At 31.2% G+C, this 6975-nt stretch overlaps 1 non-coding gene across 1 annotated transcript; it reads right to left on the reverse strand.

Annotated features, from left to right (window-relative positions):
- Window positions 1-6190: 6190 nt before the first annotated feature.
- LOC120254793 lies at window positions 6191-6297 on the reverse strand. Its single transcript, XR_005534757.1, has one exon. It is a non-coding gene; the product is annotated as a small nucleolar RNA R71 (small nucleolar RNA).
- Between the last annotated feature and the right edge of the window lie 678 nt (window positions 6298-6975).

Here is a 6975-nt window from a genome sequence, read left to right on the forward strand (position 1 = left end):
AATATGTATGTAATGAATTAATAATAGTATTCCCCACGGAAAAGTATGTCATTTACCACGGAATCGCAATTATTACCGATGGAGCAATTAATTTTTGGTGAATATAAAATACATTTACCGACGGAATTCCTAAATTTTATTATTTATTACCGACGAAAAAATACAATACCGACACAAATTATAGTAATGATATTATGCTTCACCGACTAATAGCAATATTTGCTCCAACGGAACTATAAGTTTTACCGACAAATAGTATTAAATTAAAATATTTTTTACCAATGAAAAAAAAAACTTTCTTCCGACGGAAAGCTTTCTTCACCGACATATTCTTCATTGTAACATTATTTTTAGCGACGAAAACAATACCTTTTTACCGATAGAAATTTGCCTTTTACCGACGGAATTATCATAACTTAATATTTTTCACTGATGGAAACAATATTTTTTACCGACAAATACATTCCATTAACGACGAACAACACCGACAAAATTAATTAAAGTTTTATATTTAAATAATTATTACCAACGGAAATGTAATCATTACCAACACATAGTTCCGTCGGTAATTATTTATAATTACCGACAGAATTTATTATTACCGACGGAAGAGCATTACCGACATGAGATTTAGTGACGGATTATTTCTGACCAATTTTCCGTTGGTAATGATATATACCGATGGAATGTCTACTATTACCGACAAAAATTTTCGTCGGTAGTGGACTGTTTTTTTGTAGTGTAAATAAATAAGAAGAAGAAGAAAATAATTAATATTAAATAAATTAGAAAAAGAACAAGAAGGGGAAGTATAATAAAAAAAAATAGGATAAATTATAAACAAATAAGAATAACAATAAATAATAATAAATAAATAATAAATAAGAAGAAGAACAAGAAAAAGAAGAAGAGGAAAAATAATAAATAAATAAGAAAAAAATTAATAATAATAATAATAATAATAATAAATATATGAAAAATAAAAAGATGAAGAAGAAGAGGAAGAATAAGAAGAAATAGAAAAAGAAGAGATATGTTAAAAAATATGAAAAATTGTTAACAATAATAATAATAATAAATAAATAAGAATAATAATAAGAAGAAATATATTAAAAAATATGGAAAGTAATAATTGATAGTATAAAGAAGAAGAAGAAGAAGAAGAAGAAGAAGAAAATAGATAATAATAATAATAATAATAATAATAATAATAAAATAAATAATAATAAAAAAAATAAATAAATAAATAAATAATAAGAAGAACAAGAACAAGACAAAGAATAATATATAAATAATAATAATAGGAAGCTGAAAAAAAGAAGAATAAATATATAGAAAAATAAGAAAAATAATAAATAAATAAGAAGAAGAGGAAGAATGATAAGAAATATAATAAAAAATAAGAAAAAAAATTAATAATAATAATAACAATAACAATAATAATAATAATAAATAATAATAATAATAATAATAATAATAATAATAAGCAGTAGAAGAAGAAGAAAAAGGAAGACTAATAAATAAATATGAATAAGAAGAATAAGAGAATATATAATAAATAATAATAATAATAATAATAATAATAATAATAATAAGAGATATAATAAAAAATAAAAAAAATTAATAATAAATAAATAAATAAGAAAAAGACGAGGAAGTATAATAAAAAATAAGAAAAATTATAAATAAATAAGTAGAATAATATAAAAAAAATAAGAACAGAAGAAGAAGCAAATAATAATAATAATAATAACATAATAAATATGAAAAACAATTAATAAGAGAAAGAATAAGAAGAAATATAATAAAAAAGCATAAATATAATAAAAAAAGAAGAAGAAGAAATATAATAAAAAATAAGAAAGATAATTAATAATACATAAATAAGAAAAAGAAGAAGAAGAGGAAGAATAATAAAAAATAAGAAAATCATAAATAATAATAATAATAATGATGATGATGATAATAATAATAATAATAATAATAATAATAATAATAATGAAGAAGAAGAAGAAAAAGAAATATAATAAAAAAATATGATACATTACTATAAGAAAACATAGAATTGGGATTTTGAGTGAAAAATAGGAAACATTACTATAAGAAAATATAGGATTGGGATTTTGATTAAAAAATAGTAGACATTCTGGAAAGGAAACATAGGATTAGGGTTTTGATTGAAAAATATGAGACATTTTGGAAAGAAAACATAGGATTAGGATTATGGTATTGATTGAAAAAATATGAGACATTTCAGAACAAAACACAGGATTAGGGTTTTGAATGAAAAATAGGAGACATTACTATAAGCAAACATAGGATTAAGGTTTTGATTCAAAAATAGCAGATATTTCAAAAAGAAAAGAAAGTATTAGGTTTTTTATTGAAAAATTTGGAGACATTCCCAAAAGAAAACATAGATAAGGGTTTTGATTCAAAACCAATAAATAGGAGACATTAAGAAAAAAAAATATAGGATTCGGCTTTTTATTAAAAAATAGGGGGCATTCCAAAGGAAAACATAAGATTAGAGTTTTGATTGAAAAATATGATACATTCCTAAACGAAATTTTATGATTAGAGGTTTTATTTAAAAATAGAAGGCATTCCGAAAAGAAAACATAGGATTAGGACATTTCCAAATCAAAACCATAATCAAAACCCTACAATTTTTCAATCCAATTCCTAATCCTTTGTTTACTTTTCAAAATGTATCATTTTTTTAATAAAAACCCAAATTCTATCTTTGTTTTGAAAATCTCTGTTATTTTTAATCAAAACCCTAATCCGATATTTTCTTTTCGGAATGTCTCATATTGTTTATTTTGGAATGTGTACTACTTAATAGTTTTGAATCCAAATCGTAACCTATGTTTTCTTATAGTAATATCTCCTATTTTTCTTTTTGAAATAATAGGAATGTTTTCTTAATGTCTCTAATTTATCAGTAATGTTATGTTTTCTTTTTTGGAATATCTACTATTTTTTTAATAGAAACACTAATCCTAATAGGAGCCATTCCTACTTTTGAATTAAAACCCAAATAGTATCTTTTGGTTTGGAATTCTCAACTATTTTTAGTTTTTAATCAAAACTGAAAAATAGAGGGCTTTTTTTATTCAAATATACTATTTTGATTCAAATATAGTAGGCAGTTATGAAAGAAAATATATGATTAGGGTTTTGATTGAAAATAAGAAACATTATTATATAAAACATCATATTAGGGTTTTGATTAAAAACTGATAAATAGGAGACATAAGAAAAGAAAACTTAGGATTTGGGTTTTGTTTGCAAAATAGGAGACATTCAGAAAAGAAAACTTAGGATTAGGGTTTTCATTCAAATATAGTAGGCATTACGTATAGAAAATATAGGATTATGGATTTTATTAAAAAATAGCATGCATTTTAAAAAGAAAACATAGGCTTAGCATTTTGACTGAAAAATAGGAGACATTACTATAAGAAAACTTAAGATTATGGTTTTGATTAAAAACCAAAAAATAAGGGACATTTCCAAAAGAAAACATAGGAGTAGGGTTTTGATTAAAAAATAGCGGACATTTCCAAAATAAATCATAAGATTAGTGTTTTGATTACAAAGTAGGGGGCATTCAAAAAAGAAAAAATAATTAGTGTTTTGATTAAAAAATAGGAGACATTACCAAAAGAAAACTTAGGATTAGTGATAAGTGCTTGTGTACTAGTAATATGAAGTATTCTTTTCTTACATTGAGAATCACTTTTCTCAGATTTTATCACTCATATATGTGTATTTGTGTTCTTTTACACATATAGGGTTGTGGAGACAATAGTGGAAGAAAGGAGCCAAAAGTAGACCGTGGATGCACCTTGTTGATGAAATCTTGGAGTGAACAAATGCGACGACACAAGTTGTGCTCAAAGACATGTGAATGTGTGCCAACCTCCATTGTGCTTAAGCAAATACAAGGTTTGGAGGGGCACAAAGACAGTCACATTCGCGTGTTCTGACTTGTGCAAAGCTAGCAAGATTTTCATCAATGTGATTGTTATTGAAGATGCAACGTGATCTACCGCATGGATGTGTGCCCATTCATGTGGCCTCGATGAAAAGTGCTGATTTGAGAGCATTTTAGCGAAGTACTGTAGTAGTTTACTGTAGGAAAATCATTGTAGTAAATCCCTATAGCAGTTATTGTTCATAGATCGTAGAAAACGCATTTCCTAGAGATTCACATGGGCGTGCGGAATTGTGGATGCCCGATTCCAGCCCTATTTAAGTCACGATTTCAGCCATTTGAGAGATCTTTTGCCCATCTTTGTCTCATCTTTGGAGGCGCTCGCAGCTAGGGTTCGGAGAGGCTTTGGCAAGGCTTTTGGAGTGGTTCTATAGCCTTCAACACCGCATTCCTTCAGAAGATAGTTGTTGGGGGAGCTTTCGCCAGCATCGATACAGCGAGGTGTGCCCAAGGCTTGACGAGGGAACCTTTGGAGAAGACGAGGCTACTCCATAAGACCATCAATATGGACTACAAGGGGGTTTTACTTATGGATTGCATGTTTTTACTTTCGATTTCATTATTGATTGTATCTTGCTCCATGGAGAGCTAAACCCCTAGTGGGTGCTTGGACTTGTAAACCCAAGGATGATTTTATTTCATTGACCTTTTATTATGTTTTTTTAATTGATGTTCTAATTGAGTTCCAATCTTGAATGCTTCTTGAAGTGATTTTCCCTTAGAGTGACACTAGGGTTGAGAATCCATCTTGGTAATCCTTGTGGATGAGTGACACACCATGAGGGCTAGATAAAGCTAGATTGGAGAGGGTTGAGAGGGTGAGTTTAGAGGTAGCGGAACGTCCCCTTTCCCTTCCGGTGTGATTTATCCTACCTTCGTATTCCAAGAGTTTTTTGCGGTCACAATAGAGTGAAGTGCTAAGAGAAGACCTCCGCTGGGGCTTAGTTGTGCAAGTGACGGATAGAAGCATTGCAGTAATTCTTAGTGCTAGGGCTTAATTGAGACTAAGGGTCTTTTTCCTAGACTAAAGGGTTAGATCCAGAGTAGGGAATAGGGTTTATCACTTGGAGTTCCTAGAGCTTTAAGCAGCCTTGCACAGTGTGAGGTGCTGAGATTGAATGATTTCTTCACCAGGGCATAGTGTAGGGTTAGTCACGGTTGACCTTAGGTTTGGGACCGTGTGTTTAAAGATTTCCACAACCCATTAGACATTAGTTGGGAGACATAATGATTGGTCTTACACTTGAAGCAATAGTCCTAGGGTGAGCAATGTTCGGGTGCCCCACTTTCTATCGATTTCCTTTCTTCTCATTTTGTTGCATCTCTCTTTCTTGTTTTATTTATTTCTTTTTCACATTGATATTGTTCACACCACCTTCGGATCATCGTCATTCTAGTTATATAACAATTATAGTGTTTCTGATCACTATTCCCTATGGATACAACTACCCACTCACTAGTGTAATTATTACTTCGACAACCCATGCACTTGCAGTACACACGCAAGGGATGTGTCAAGTTTTTGGCATCGTTATCCGGGAATAGGCATTTTGGAAACACTTTGCACTTAGCTATTTTAGCTATTCATCACTTGTTCTATTTCACACTTTCTTATTCTTCCATCGTTATGATTTGTCTTTACTTCTTTGGTTGCAGCTCCAGGTTATGATTTGAGGGAACCCTTCAACATTGGTTGAAGGTGATCCTGAACTTGAATGAACACTTTGTAGAAGGGGAAAAAAACCTGTACAAGAACAGTCGAATCAAGTTGAGATAGACGATGAAGGGTCAGATAATATGGCAGGACAGAATGAGTAGTGGAGGACACTGTCAGATTATGCCAGACGCAAAGTTCTTGGCACACAATCTAGTATTATGCGGCCACTGATAATGGCTCAAAATTTTGAGCTCAAGCCAGGCTTCATCCGGATGTTACAGCAGTCTGCACAGTTTAATGGTTTGGCCAATGAGGATACAAATAATCACATTGAGAACTTCATGGAAGTGTGTGACATGCTCAAGATTAATGGTGTCACGAATGATGCCATCAAGTTGAGGCCCTTCCCATTTTCCTTTAAAGGGAGAGCGAAGCAATGGCTACATTCATTACCTAAAGCATCAATCACTACATGGGTGGAGATGGTAGAAGATTTTCTTGCCCGATATTTCCCTCCTAGAAAATCTGTGAAGCTTAGGAATGAAATATCCTCTTTTGTGCAAAAGGTATTGGAGTCTCTATTTGAGACACATGATAGGTTCAAGGAGCTCCCATGGAAATGTCCTCAACATGGGTTCCCAGAGTGGAAGATCATTCAGACTTTCTATAATGGTTTGAACACAAGCACAAAGCAGTTATTTGATGCTGCAGCAGGAAGTACCTCTGGGAGCAAGACCCCTGAAGAAGCTTGACATCTCATTGAAGAAATAGCTATGAACAGTTATCAGTGGAATGTAAGGGACAGAAAGAAGGTAGCCAGACTTCATGAGATTGATACAGTTACCTCATTGGAGGCCCAGGTTGAGTCATTGAGCAAGAAGGTAGACACTCTAACTTCTCTTAGAGTGGCAGCTATGACGAGTTGCACTGGGTGTGGGGGAGGACATGTTCCATCTGATTGCCCGATTTCTATTGGTGGTACATCCTCGGTGGAACAAGTGGATTTTGTGGGTAACGCAATGAGAGGCCAACGGAATCCATATAGCAACACCTACAATCCGGGGTGGAGGAGCACCCGAACATTTCTTGAAGTAATTGTTTCTTTTCTTTTCATAATGTCTCCTATTTTTCAATCAAAACCCTGATCCTATATTTTTTTTCGGAATGCCTACTATATTTTAATCAAAACCCTAATCCTATGTTTTATTTTTCAAATGGATCCTATTTTTTTAATCAAAACTCTAATCCTATCTTTGATTTTGGAAATGTGCCCTATTTATCAGTTTTGAATCAAAATACTAACCTATGTTTTCTT

This window comes from Dioscorea cayenensis, unplaced genomic scaffold, assembly GCF_009730915.1.
Source record: "Dioscorea cayenensis subsp. rotundata cultivar TDr96_F1 unplaced genomic scaffold, TDr96_F1_v2_PseudoChromosome.rev07_lg8_w22 25.fasta BLBR01000633.1, whole genome shotgun sequence".
NCBI classification, from domain to species: Eukaryota; Viridiplantae; Streptophyta; class Magnoliopsida; order Dioscoreales; family Dioscoreaceae; genus Dioscorea; species Dioscorea cayenensis.